Consider the following 15,621-nt stretch of genomic DNA (forward strand, 5'->3'; position numbering starts at 1 on the left):
CAGTACCCCATGTTTCTGGTGTGGCATTCTGGTGCTGAGGTTTAGTGTGTGGGGATTATATATCTGCTTCTCTAAACATTTGGCTTTGATCAGTTCAGTTTTTATCAGTACTGATTGTTATTAGCACCAATTGATTGGTATTATTAATTGGCACCATTAAGAGGTACTGTTTGGTATTGGTATTGATTGGTACTGATTCGTATCATTTCCACATAGACAAAAAGCATAGGTCTTAGAACTAAGATGTAAAATTGAGAGTGATTTCTGTCACTATTCCACGTGATAATCCATCCATCAAGTTTCCCTAAAGTCTGGCATAGAGACTGACATTTATTTGCTCCATTCCTTACTCTTGGGCTACAGGAGATTTCTAGGTGATGTCTATCAAAAGCATTAAAATATATACTGCATGTAATTGCCTGGGGCAAGGGACAGAACATGGGGCAAACAACAAACAGACCAAAAGATGTGGGAAAGAGAATACTAAGGAGGAATATTCTTGAGGGTCTTGTGGTCTCTGAAAAGCTACCACATATATTGGGTAATTCAGACTGCAACATGCATGCACAGGGGCATGTGCATGCTCACACACACAAAAATGAGAGGATCTGAGGCTTACACCTCTGGTTGATAACTAGTCTTTGCATAGAAGGAGGTAACATCTAAGTCAGAGTTGTAGGTTCCATTGCTTACTATTGAAGGAGGGTCATAGCACAGAGCCAGTCTTCAAAGACTGGGACAGAAGGCTTTTTACCTCCTTTTTGGTTCTAACTGTTGAAAACCATCTCTGGCAACATCTAAGACAACACTATAGATACTTCAGCAACCACACACAAAAAGGAATAGTCTTTGCAAAAATAGTTTAGAAAAGCCATTAAACATCAAGATTGCTGCAGTCTTCTATAATCAACAAACAACAGCAAACACTGGAGAAGGGGGAGAATCTGATTCCCCAAAAAAACTTTATAATATTCAAATATTCCAGTTTTCAAAAAATGCAAGACATACAAACCAATAGTAAACTAATTAATAAGAAAAAAAGAAATGCACAGACACTGTTGCTGAGGAGTCCATACCCTGGACTTAATAGACAAAACATAAAATCAATTGTTTTATATATGCTAAAATAGTTAAAGGAAACTATGACAAAGAACCAAAGGAAACAAGGAGAAAGATGTATGGACAAACAGAGAATATCAATAAAGATGTGAGTTATAAAAAGCAACCAAATAGAAATTCTGGAGATGAAAAGTATAGTAGATGAAATGAAAAATTAAAAAATGAAAAACTTCACTCTCTGAACCTCCAAAAGAAGCAAATCCTGCTGGCACCTTGACTTTAGCCTAGTGAAAATAATTATAGACTTCTGGTTTCCAGAACTGTATGAGAATAAATTTATATTATTATTATTACCAAGTTTATGGTAACTTGATACAGCATCAATAGAAAATTAATAAAATGTCTTAAATAAATTCCAAGTATTAAATTGTTCTCTCTTTAAAATATCTAGAGTGGTATCTATTTTTCTGCTTGGGTATTAATAAGTAGGTGTTTTGTCCATATTTGTGGAATAAATGAATGCATAAAAGTTATAAAGTCCAAAGCAAGTCTGTTCATCTTCTACTGTCTTTATTTGGGTTCCTCCAAAAGCTGACCCTGGGATATAAGAATTTGGTTGTAATGCTTCTTGGGAAATAACAGGAAGGGAATGAGGAAGTGAAAGAAGGATGGAAAGATGGCCAGGGCCAATGACATGTATGCTATCAAAGAAGTCACTATGGAAAATCAAAACCTAAGCTTATTGAGGAATTCTGGAGGACAATATAGAACACGTACTTCATAGTTATTCTGAGAGATAAGGACTCTGGAAAGTAAGTATATACCAAAATGCCATCTTCTATCCTTGGTTGAGGGCTTCATTAACTCTTGGAACTTCTGATCTGCCATGTATAGGAGCTAAGTAGATTCTGGTGGTAAAGTACAATTTCCCAGACCACAGGTGCAGATCCAGGCAATTGGAAGTTGAGCTGGCATGCACTGAAGTGGTGAGGGATAGGGTGTTCAAGTGGGTCAATGGCAGCCTCCCCTGCACCCACAAAATCTGACTAACTAATCCAGTCCCAGATCACCTCCTTCCTATTGGCCAATAGACACATATTATATGCATCACTTCTGAGCAAAGCAGTACCTTTGAGATAATAATGTGTTAAATTTTCAGGGTTTTTGAGAGGAAAGCCCATGATACATTTTTCTTCTCTGTTTCTCACAATACTGAGCACATGGTAAACATGTTATAGATAGTTATAATTGCATAATACCTATTTCTTATTCTTGAAGGTAGCACTCTATTAAGTATTCTCCACACTTTTTCTTTATAATTTTTGTTTTATTAGAATATTTGAACTACAAATTATTAAGTTACCATTATACCTATGGAAATAATCCAAATATTTCATTTTCAATGTTAAGTATCTCCCTATCTAACTCTATGTCTACTCTGAGGAAATCAGTGTTAATACCTACCACTATCCTTTCATAGCCTCTCCAATTTCCTTACAAATATACATAAATGTGAACATACTATGCTTTTGTTTTGTGATTATACTATGCATCCTTCTTTAACACTTGTCATTTACTTGGAAATATGGTATAGACAGTCCCAGATAAAACAGATCTAGTTTATTTTAGTAGTTGCACAATATTGTATTTTGGATGTACTGTAATTTATTTAACCATTAGTCTACTGATGCACCTGCAATTTGCTTCCAGGTTTTTCTTTCTTTCTTAAACAATGTTGCAGTAAACATCCTAACACAATTATTCATTTACTATCCTCAAAGTGGCATAACCAGGTCAGAGACTATGCATTTGGAATTTTCATATTGTCAAATAATCTGCTACCCCGCTTTTTGGTACCAGGGATTGAACTCTAATATTGCTTAACCACTGAGCAACATTCACAGCTGTTTATTTTGAGTGTCTCACTATTGCTTTGAGCCTCATTAAGTTGCTGAGGCTCATCTTGAACTTGTGATCCTCTTGCCTCAGCCTCTGGAGTCACTGGGATTACAGACATGTGCCAACACACCCACAGCCACTATTTATCAGTATTCAAAATTCTCATTTCCTTTAAACATTCTTTATTTATATGTAATAGGGTTTGTCTAAGCAGCACTAAAAGAGATTAAGTATTTCTAATCCCAAAATCCAAAAATACCTTTTTGACCATCTATTTAATGCCACAAATAGAATGTCATATGATGGGTCACAGTCAAAATGCAAGTGCTCTAAAAATATTATATAAAATTACCTCCAGTCTATGTTTGCAAGATGTATATGAAACATAAATGAATTTTGTGTTTAGACTTGGGTTCTACCCCAAGACACATCCTTATGTATATGTAAATATTCCAAAATCTGAAAATATCCAAAATCTGAAACCCTTCTGGCCCAAACATTTCAGATAAGGGAGACTCAATCTGTACATACTTGGTTATGACTGATAAACTTGCAAAGTGCCACTAGGCATTATTTATGTGAATCAATTGTCATGAAAGTTTTCCACTAAAGGGGAATTGAAGCATATTTCCGCATGTCCTGGGGAAGAAAGATGTAGTAGAAGCTGAAGCAGGAGAGATACTTCCTTTGTCTAAGCAAGGAGAAAGATACAGCTTTTGGGAAACAGAACATTTCCCCCACTTCTAAATAGAAAACAACATAGTTATGGCACAAAGAGTCCACACTCAAAGACAAAGTTTGATGGGAATATTCTCAAGAGTTAGCAGAAATACCCAGGGTTATACTATGCAAGGACATTAGTAGGGAACAACAAAAAAAAAACAGTGAAAAGACTTGTTGCAATGAAAGTAACATCTCTACCCCTACATTTGCACCCATTGGCTGGTAAGATATGGGGAAACTTACTTTACATATAATTATTGAATTGGTCCTAACAAACACTCTTATAACTCTGAATGGACTCACTTTCAGGAAATGGCAAAATATTTTTTCTTTGTTGATTCTTTTTTACTGTGAAACACTTTGGAATGGAGAAATACAGTAACGAGATCATTAAACATCTTATTAATAGAATTGTGAACTTTTAAATTGAAGATTATGCTTTCTGTTATTTGCAAATGAGCTTCCAAAATCATAAGACTTTCCTCCTTCCTGTAAAATTCCCATTTTAAAGCTATAATGAAAGCCTTTTTAAAAATATTTTTTTTTTTGCTGGGTGTGGGGGCATATGACTATAATTCTAGCTACTACCCAAGAGGCTGAAGCAAGAGGATCACAAGTTTGAGGCCAGCCTCAGCAATTTAGCCAGGCCTTGTCACCTTGTCTCAAAATAAAAAGTATAATGGGCTGGTGATATAGCTCAGTGGTGAAGTGTCCCTGGGTTCAATTCCCAGTACCAAAAATAAGGAAGGAAGGAAGGATGGATGGAAGGAAGGAAGGGAGGAAGGGAGGGAGGGAGGGAGGGAAGGAAAGAAGGAAGGAATGAAGGAAGGAGGGAGGGAAGGAGGAGGAAAATTTCAACAAAGATGCAGAAAACCTGAGGACAATTCAGTGGAGAGAAGAGGCATGTGTATTTTATGTACTAACCCAGCTTTGCCTATTTTCCTGCTTTGCTGAAAAGTTCATTTTCAAAACATCAGTGCTCTATCATTTGACAGCTTGCTGCTTCTGAAATTCTAAATTTCTGGTGTGCAGCTAATGTATGTACATTTAGAAAGCACCAGATCTGAATTCATATGTATGCAACTCTTAAATTCCATGCTGCTGTCAAGTATTGGCTTTTATGGTTGATAGCTTTAATATTACTATTTGTGTCTCTATAAATTATTTTTTCAGAAACCAAAAAAGAGGAAAATCCAGGTTTTATTAATAGATATACTAAGCACAACACTCAAGACATAATTGATATGAATATCAATAGCATGATTTTAATAACATCAAACATTTTGGTGTCATAAGGAAGCATCTTCTAAATGCATAATGTGAGTAGTATAGGGAATCAGGGGCAGGCTTTTAAGAGGAAATACCTGACTTGAATCTATGAATACAGTAGAGGAATCTGAAAACCATTAGAGGCAGCAATAGAGATAGGCCTGAAGATTTACGTTTACCATAATCTCAAATTTTGCAACCACAAACAAACAATAAATTGGCCACAATTAGATCACCAAAATTCCTAGAATACTTCCAACAATGGAAATTTGTTATTCTCCTTAAATGCTATGTGAAAAATATTTGTGTACATATATATGCGAGTGTTAGGATGGGGATGGGGGTAGGAAAAGGGGTGTTTGAAGAGAGAGACTCCTTCAGAATTTTTCCTGCTAAAAGGAATTTCAAACTTTGGGGATGTTTGGCATTTCTCCAGGCTTAGGTCCTGGCTTTCCACAGTGGCAGATATATGAGAGGGGAATCTTTGACAGGGTTTGCTGGGCGGTGTTTGAGAGGCCAACATAAGGCAGATGTGACAGAAGGCAAATGATCCATTAATGGAACTCCTGACTAATCAAGTTTGAGAGAAGCATGTGCAGAGGAAGGCCTAAAGCCAGAGCCTCACAAAGTGTTCAACCCATGTGACATTTGTCCCAAGGAAACGAGACCATCACATGAACAAAACCAAAGGTAAGGTAGAGAAAAACAGTCTTTAAATCTCTTATTGGATCCCCTTTCCCCCTCCAAACTTTGAACTCCATAACTTCAGTCAATCCTCCAATTACCAGGCCTCATCAATTAGTAATTTCTTACCTAAAACATCCTTCTTGAGCAATATTAAATCAGTTTGGGCAATTTAACCAGTAGTTTTAATTTCCTTTTGCCCCAATAAAACCTTAGCCTTTCTGATGTTCATTCCCCCAGAGCTTGCCTCTACAAATGAAACAATCTGGGTCATGAACTCAATTTGATGTTCTTTATCTATTATGCTTACATCCTAACAGTATCTCTCAGAGCCTTAAGCAAACAATAGGTTCAAACAGTGGTCTTTTCAATTGAGAGGATTACCAGGGGAGCAGATTGGTTGAGGTGATAGATTTATTGCTTCTGTTCAAACCACACCTTCTAGAGAACTGCCTATTTGGCCTAAGTCTTGTCCTTATGGCTTTGTCTTGCTGTGTCTAGTTCATTGTCATGTACTGAAGATGACACCTAGTGTACTGTAGTCAGCTTATGTTACCTCCCATCCACTAGGTTCATCCTGTGCCTATGGACCTTAGCAGCTTCTCTTGCTTGCCAGTAGGAGTAGCCCCAAGGAAGTTCCACACTTTTCCTCTGGTATTTAAAGCCCTGGCTCAATAAGGGACATCTTATTGAGTCCTTATGAACCCTGTGGCCACAGTCAGAGAGCCCCTATGTGCAGTTCTGACTGATAATGAGAGTCTCCAATACTTGCACACTGGCTGGACTAGGCTCACAGAGAGTCTGCTTTTCCAGTAGATTCCCAAAAGGACTTTGGCCCAGCGAACACAATCCAGAAGTGCAAGTAAGTTAATATTCTATTGACCAGTAAGAGATTAAAGATGAGAAAAGCCATTGCTCTCCCTTCTCCCTCAACAGACCATTCTAAGACACAGTGGTTGCACATTTCTATATGATTAAGTTGTGTTTTGCTGGGAGGCCAGCCTGGTAACACACCACTTTGTATTTGTCCTCCTTCTTTCCCTTTCTCACTTCCATTATTTCCATCCTTATTGCTTCCCTGGGATTGTATTCCCTAATAAAGTATAAATTTCTACCATTTTTTGAGAAAACCAGGACTAAAACATAGAGTAAAAATTGATTACTGACAATATCAGAAAAATATAAAAATGTGTATATATTTCTCTTACCATAAGCCAAATTTTGTCCTATTGTGGTGACCTAAAGAGTGTTGGCTCTAGCAAATTGCCAAGTGCAGCACTACATCAGGAAGTGATAGGGTAATAGCCCAAAGGCCTAAGAAAGTTTGTATGGATTGAATGTATGTTCTACTACAAGTGTCACTTGTGCCTATCACACAGTGTAGAAAAGAAATCAAGGTAAGGAAATGGTGAGCAAATTCTGAGGGTGTTTTTTTTTATTCCAGATATAGATTTTGTGGACATCTTGGCTGTTTGCCTAGGTTCAGATAGGGGTGTCTAGGGAATCCCAGGGAGCAGCACACTGCTCAATTCTTCTCTCTATCTGCACATTGTCAAGGAAAAGTAAAGCTCATGGGTATATGTGCTTGATCACTGATCTGCAAAACAAAGAGTCCACCTTTACATGTGGTTCTTAAAATAGTTTTCACTTTACAAGCCATTTCTACTCATAGTTCTTAGCAAACAGAAGAGTTGAAATGATCATATGCATAACAGGATAAGTGTCCCCACAGGGCCATGCATGAAACTACAGGCCAAGCGTAGACAAGTGTCCTCTAAATGAAATGAAGGGGAAATGTAATAATGGCTTTTAACAAGGTCACATTGAATGGGAATGACAGAATAAATTGGACCACTTTAGAACTTTGCCAAGTGTAAGAATTAAGGTTAAATTACAAAAAAATCTATCTAGATAATCTTGGGCTCTGAAAAAAGTTAATGGGAAATGGACTTAATTATTTGAGCCGAAAATGTAGTTCATATACATATTAAGGATACATCATTTTATCCCAAGGTATATGAACAAAAGTGCTGACAATGATAAATTTAATATCGAATGATTTATTTTAGGCAACCTAAAAATCTTTTCTATATAAGAGTTTTAGGGTAAAAACCTACTGAAATAAACAAATCCTAAGGTAACACTTAATTTAGGTTTGAGTCAGTGGATAAGATAAATTTGAATAATAAAAAATATATATATATATATATATATATATATATATATATATATATATATATATATACAAGTGTTCTGTAAATTTGAGGAAGAAACGTTTTTTTATTGGTTGTTCAAAACATTACAAAACTCTTGACATATCATATTTCATACATTATATTCAAGTGGGTTATGAACTCCCATTTTTTACCCCAAATACAGATTGCAGAAACTTAATGAAAAGAATATGGAAATGGGTTAACAACATGTTTTGCTTGCTCTCAAAAATCAACACATTTTAGCAATATAAAACTTTCAGATTATTGCCGCAGTCTGGCTGGGCACAAAATCACGAGCCACTCAAGCAGGAACAAACTTTATTGTTTGAAACTGCAGCCAATGCCCCGCATGCTCCCGGGAAGATTGCTGACCGACCCACGCGGCATTCTCTGGACCCCAACAGGAAGTCCCTCCTCTGGAATTCCCTCCTACCGCACTTCCCCAACCAATGGGAACTCTCTAGGAGTCCCGTAGCAGGCCGAGGTGGACAGCAGGAGTCCAATATCCATATGAATGCAGGTCTTAACATAATCATATCATCTCAATGGCTTGCTGGCATCACCTTTCAACCAAAAATGCCATGCATCATATTGCTTGGCTGTGGCTCTTAGCATCTCCCCCCTTCTGTTTGGACGAATTTTATTTATATTATTTGGACACTTATAAAATATGAGGATGATTCAACTAGGAAAAAAGAATCCTACAAAAATTCAGTTGTTGAATTTTGAGGAATTAGGAAAAATAAAGCCAACACTTGGTTAAGCTTTTCCTATATATTGACTTGTTAACTCCTTGGAAGAACTCTGTAAATAAACAAGTTTTTTATAATCTCATTATAGATAAAACTACTTTGAGGAAGTTCATTTGTCCTCTTGCATCTTATAAACCAGAACTGGAACTCAGTTCTTTCAGACTGAGTATGGATAGGCAGCCATACGGCTTTGTGCATAGATCATCCCATGTTTCCTGTCCAACCACGAGGCTAGGTTTTCAATCTTAACATTTTTGGTCAAATGCCATACACAATTTAACTGCTCTTCCTTTTTCAGTATTCCTTTTTTGATGAGACTATTTCTATTAGCATGTGGGATATAGATGTCCATGTTTGGATATGTCTTCCATTTAATCAAGATTCAAAATAAAATGGCAATGGGGTTAAAGTGAGTCCACAAATTTCAGAAAAAGCAACAGAGGTTGGTGATGCTCTGAAAAGGATTGAAAAGAAATTCCTGGGAGGGGGGATAGTAGAGGATAGGAAGGGCAGCAGAATACAACAGACCCTAGTATGGCAGTATGTAAAAACATGGATGTGTAACCAATGTGATTCTGCAATCTGTATACGGGGTAAAAATGGGAGTTCATAATCCACTTGAATCAAATGTATGAAATATGATATGTCAAGAGCTTTGTAATGTTTTGAACAACTAATAATAAATAAATAAATATATGAAAAAAGAAATTCCTGATAGCAACATCCAGGGAATTATGGTTGGTTTTCTTGTGTTCCTTTTCAGAAAGTGTGTACTGTAGCCAAATTTCAGATGCCCCCATAGGATATCAGGAAGTATGTCACAATAATTTGTTTATGCCTAGCATGCACAAGACCCTGGGTTCCATCTCTTGCAGAAAGGAAGGAAAGGTAGGAAGGAAGGAAGGAAGGAAGGAAGGAAGGAAGGAAGGAAGGGACTTTTAAAAGTGTGTAAGATCCCTTAATATTAAGTGGATTCCATTTTTTGACAAATTCTATAATATACTAAATTCAATAAATGATAGTCTGAATATATAATTTGTCTACATTTAAAGATAAAATATTGAGACAGAGTTTCTTGTGACCTACAAGATCATCTCAAAAAGGATCTCACGAGCTTGGGAATTCAACTGAGTTTGAATTCTAGCTCTGCCCCTGGCAGGCTGTGAGACCTTGGAGATTACTTGGTCTCTCTTTCTTGTTTTTCTCATCTCATTATAAGGATTAAGTGATATCATGTATTATAAATGCAGTCTTTGTATTTGTTTATTATTAATAAACAATATTTCCATATATACTGTAGCAAACTTAATGATTTTACAAGCAAATCAGTTTCTTGAATCTACATAGTTTATATTCTTCAGTCAAAATATTGATTTTAAGGAGTAAAATACTTTTAAAGATGTTATGTGAATGTATGTCTTTCATTTTCTCTTTCCCCCTACTTCTTTACCACCTACCTTCCACCTAACATAAGAGAGAGAGAGAGAGACAGAAAAAAATAGAGGTAGGGACGAAGGAAAGAAGAGAAGGAAGATAAGAGGTAGGGAAGAAAGAAGCAAAAATGAATCAAAACAAAATTATTTCTTCCATGTCTTCATACTGATGTCTTTAGCTGCTGCCATTTGAAATACATGTATAATTCAACACAAATTTAAGAAGGACATTAGGCTGAAAATTTTCCACTTTGGTAAAACTGATGCTAGCAACTCATACAGCTTGTCAAGATTTTAGGCCTCACTAGTAGGCACCCCAGAAATATACAACAGGAGGAAGCATCAAATAGTGCCTTCTGCAGTTCCCAGCAGCGACAACACACAGCATGACATGATTCCAACTGGAACTGCTGCCCAGCTAGCTGTCAGTGGATGTGTGCACATGGGCTACCAACTTTTCTCCCATCCTTATCCGGTCTCCCAGCAGCAGATGGTGACAATGGTCAAATTTTTCAAGCTGCCCACATTGAAGGTTTGCCTCTGTACTCCCTTCTTTTCCCACTTTGAGGAGTCTGTGGGACAAAATGTCAAGCCAGAGAAAGGTCTGGTTTAATACCATGGATCCCACTATCATTCTGTCATTTTCACTTTTAATGATAATTGTTAAATACTACTGCCGCAGTCTGGCTGGGCACAATCAGGAGCCACTTGTCAAAAGAAACTAACTTTATTTTTAGAACCAAACACGCCAAACAAACAGCCTCTCAGGAAAAACCCCTCAGAGCCTCAACTGCCACCACCGGCTTTCCACAAGCCTCTCTCTCCCCCCCCCCTAGCTTCTTTTCACCTCCCACAATCCTCCTGCTCTTGAGGCCGATTGGCTGGGTCACGTGGGCAGAGCCAAAAAGTCCCCCAATGAGCAGCTCCGTGGTCTGAAAGGGCAGGGAAACAGTCCAATGAGCATCACCGCAGAGGAGCCAATCAGCTAGATGTTGCTGGGGCCCAGGAGCCAATCAGCTAGATGTTGCTGGGGCCGCTGTGAGCCAATCATCAGCCGGCAGCTGGATTGCTGGCAGCTGGAAGTTTGCTGGGGCCCCTTCGGCTGTGGCTCTCAACATCTCCCCCTCTCTGTTTAAACAACAAGCATGTGGCTTAGGGACCGTGCCTGTTAGGCAGTCCAATTCAACATATGGTCCTTACCCGTCATCGGATGAACTGACCTCTAGGCGTCAGCCTCCTGTCTTAGGTTGGTACCACTGCAATTGGATCATACCCGTCACTGACTACCGGTCCAGCATACAGCTATACTTGTGGATAGGCCTTTGCACCAGTGGGGGGGTGAGGTTCTTTGCCTCACCTCTGTTGGCCCCCAAATTTTAGACCATCACTAGTAGAGGAGGATGCAAAATGCCATGACATAAAGCCAATTGAGGGCTCCTTTGAAAAATTGTACCACCGGTGACATCATCAGCAAAAATACCCCAACACTACCACAAGTCGCTGCACCAACAGATAGTTCACAATGCATACAGGTGAGCTCACAATGTGTCCAGGCAAATTCTGCAAGCAGTTCAGTGATGGCTATTGTAGAAGCTGTAGATTGGTTTTATCTTTGACTTCACCAGCACTGAGATGAAGATAGGAATTCTGGCAATAATGGCTAAAGAAAAAATTATGTAACATTACAGAAGGCACTAAAAGAAAACAATTTTCTTAACAATTTACATTGTCTTCACTGGCACTGGGATGAAGATAGGAATTCTGGCAATAATGGCTAAAGAAAAAATTATGTAACATTACAGAAGGCACTAAAAGAAAACAATTTTCTTAACAATTTACATTGTCTTCACCGGCACTGGGATGAAGATAGGAATTCTGGCAATAATGGCTAAAGAAAAAATTATGTAACATTACAGAAGGCACTAAAAGAAAACAATTTTCTTAACAATTTACATTGTCTTTAAGAGAATTATTAAATATAATGAAAAGGAAAGGTGAAAGTAAACAAACAGATCTGTTAACCTTCTTTTTTGTTTACATATTAAAACAATCCTCAACAGTTGTTTACCCAATATAAATTAAACCATATAAATCACGTGAAAAAAAAAATATTTGGATCCATATTATCATGAGCGCTCATCATATATGATATATGGACATACGTACATATAACACAAAACACAAGTGTGCACACATAACATAATACATACAACACATAACATTATAGTAAAGGCCTTATAACTTTTTACAGGTGAAATCTCCATTGCAATGTTTAAAAACTCTATAGTCAAAAAATAGAACTGATCAGCAAAACATTAACCTAGGTCTGTATGAGCTCAAAAAACAAAATAGAACTTCATGATATGGCAAAGGGCAATAATAAAATAGATATTGAAAAAAGCATCCTGGTTCTGTTGCAGATGTAAGAATAGCCAAACTGGAGATTTGGATATCAGTTGTTATGGATTTGAGCCAAATCATCTTCTTTTTGGTCTGTAGAAATCGCTTTAGATAATCTTTCTGGAATCCAAATCGGCTGCTGTTCTCCCTGTGGAAACACACAAACAGACCCCCGACTCCAGACAATTACTGGGTCAGGACCTTTCCATTGTCCTGTTAGAATATCCTTCCAAAGTACCTTGGGCTTATGCACATTTTTTGGACACATATGCCTTTCCGCAGCACTAAGTCCTGATGAATCCAAATTTAAAAAGTTTAGAGTAAAAAGGGTTATTTTAAGTTTATCTTTGGGGAATATATACCCCTTCCCAATTCCTTCTTTTTGCTTTAATAAGTACATTTTAATAGTTTGATGAGCTCTTTCAACTATGCCTTGTCCCTGTGGATTGTATGGGATTCCTGTTATATGAGTAATGCCAAATGTTGAGCAAAATTGTTTAAAAGAGGTAGAAGTATAACCAGGGGCATTATCTGTTTTTAACTGTTTTGGAACACCCACAGTGGCAAAATTTTGTAAGCAGTGAGCTATAACATCTTTAGTTTTTTCTCCGGCATGAAGGGAGCCCATCAAAAATCCAGAAGAAGTATCAACTGTAACATGCAAATATTTTAATTTTCCAAATTCTGGCAAGTGTGTGACGTCCATCTGCCAAATATGGTTAGGTATCAATCCTCTAGGATTGACTCCAAGATTAACTTGTGGTAAAAAGGTCACACAATTTTGACATTGTTTTATTATTTGTCTAGCTTGTTCCTTAGTTATTTTAAAACGCTTTTGTAAAGTATTAGCATTGACATGGAACTTTTTATGAAAATTTATAGCTTCTTCTAGTGTAGAGAAAATATGTATGTCATGTGTAGTTTTATCTGCTAAATCATTGCCCAAACTAAGGGCTCCAGGCAATCCTGTATGTGCCCTGATATGTCCTATAAAGAATGGATCTTTTCTGTCCCAGATTAGACTTTGTATAGTGGAAAGCAAAGAGAAAACAGTAGAGGAAGGGGAAATCCTACCAGCATCTTCAAGAGATACTATAGCATTAACTACATACTGACTATCAGAAAATAAATTAAATACAGAATCTTTAAACATCACAAAAGCTTGTAAAACTGCATTAAGCTCTACCTTTTGAGCTGATTGTTTGGGTACTAAAAATGTAAAAGTTTGATCAGGGGTAACTACTGCTGCTGTACCATTATTTGACCCATCAGTGAATATATTTGGAGCATTCATGATAGTTGTTTTTCTTGTCATTTTTGGAAAAATTACAGGATGCAATGACCAAAAAGACAATAAAGGATTAGATGGTAAGTGGTTATCAAATGAAACATTAGATTTGCACATGATTATTGCCCAAGTATTTAACTCATTAGCTAACTCATCAATTTGATTCATAGTATATGGAGTAATAATTTTATTGGGAGAAATTCCAAACACTCCCTTTGCTGCTTTTATTCCTTTGAGTATTAATTGTCCTACAGCCTCAGGATACCTAGTAAGAATAGTGTTAGGAGAATAAGATAAATGTATCCATAATAATGGACCTTCTTGCCAAAATACTCCTGTAGGAATATTTTTTGTTGGTAGTACAATAAATAATAAAGGCAAACTTATATCAATTCTATCCAAATGCATATTTTCCATATATGTTTCAATGATTTTTAATGCCTTTCTTGCTTCAGGCGTTAACATTCGGGGTGAATTTGGATCTGATGGACCTTTTAGGATATCAAATAAAGGTCCCAACTCTCCTGTTGGTATACCTAAATAAGGCCTTATCCAATTTATGTCTCCTAATAACTTTTGAAAGTCATTAAGTGATTTGAGTTGATCTACTCGTATTTGAATTTTTGGTGGACGGACCATGGTTGAGGATAATAGAACTCCTAAATAATTAATTGGAAAATTTAATTGTACTTTATCTATTGCTATCTCTAGATTATAATTTTTTAATAAGTTTGTAAGTGTGGCATAACATTCTAGCAATGTGTTTTTATCTTTGTGTGCTAATAATACATCATCCATATAGTGAAATATTTGTAGTTCAGAATTTTGATTTCTAAGTGGCTGGATTGCTTTGTTAACATAAATTTGACACATAGTTGGGCTGTTAGCCATCCCTTGAGGGAGTACTTTCCATTCATATCTCTGATCAGGACCTTCATGATTCAGTGCAGGGATAGTAAATGCAAAACGTGGACTATCCTCAGGATGAATTGGAATTGAAAAAAAACAATCTTTAATATCTATAACTAAAACATACCAGGTTTTTGGAAAAGCAGACAACTGAGGAATCCCTGATTGAGCAGGTCCCATAATAACCATCTCATTATTAATGGCTCTTAAATCTTGCAATAATCTCCATTTACCAGATTTCTTTTTGATGACAAAAATGGGAGTATTATGGGGAGATACAGAAGGTTGTATATGTCCTTCTGCTAATTGTTGTTTGACCAGGTCATGGGCTGCTTGTATCTTTTCTTTAGTCAGGGGCCACTGAGGAACCCATACTGGTCTTTCTGATTTCCAAGTAATTTTTATTGTCTCAGTGGCCCTTTCTGAAAATCCAACCCATGTCTGTCTGTTCCTTGATCTATTTGTATTGGTGCTGCTATACCTTGTTCTTGTTTTTCTAATCTTTTTCCTTTCCTAAAACCTTGTCTAGACATAATAGTGGGTGCATTTTGGTTGATGTTATTTGTTAATGTCAAACCTAATTGATCTAGGACATCTCGTCCCCATAAATTTACGGGAAGATGATCCAATACATATGGCTGTATAGTTCCTTCACATCCTTCAGGATCCTTCCAATCTAATACCATTGCACTTCTATGGGGATTAGTCGCCACTCCTAGGCCTCGAAGCGTTTGAGTGGCTTGTTGTAATGGCCAATGTTTTGGCCATTCTTGACGAGAGATGATGCTAAGGTCTGCACCTGTATCCAGTAGCCCATTAAATTCATGTCCTTGAATATTTAGTTTTAGCATGGGGCGAGAATCTAAATTTAAAGAAAGCATAGCCCAATCTACACCTGTGGAACCTAATCCCTTGGAACCTCTTTCTACAGTACGACTGGAAAATTTATCATGTAGGCTGGGTATTATTAGTAACTGTGCTATTCTATC

The 15,621-nt window shown here is 37.1% G+C and overlaps 1 long non-coding RNA gene across 2 annotated transcripts in view; it reads right to left on the minus strand.

Moving 5' to 3' along the window:
• Nucleotides 1-10,551: 10,551 nt before the first annotated feature.
• The window catches only part of LOC139703216 (uncharacterized), a 107,952-nt gene continuing 102,882 nt past the window's right edge, over nucleotides 10,552-15,621 (minus strand). For both annotated transcript variants that reach the window (XR_011705593.1, XR_011705592.1), the window contains exon 6: nucleotides 10,552-10,607. This is a non-coding gene — a long non-coding RNA (uncharacterized lncRNA). The remainder of the gene's footprint in view (nucleotides 10,608-15,621) is intronic.

The sequence above is a fragment of the Marmota flaviventris genome, chromosome X (genome assembly GCF_047511675.1).
Source record: "Marmota flaviventris isolate mMarFla1 chromosome X, mMarFla1.hap1, whole genome shotgun sequence".
NCBI lineage: Eukaryota > Metazoa > Chordata > Mammalia > Rodentia > Sciuridae > Marmota > Marmota flaviventris.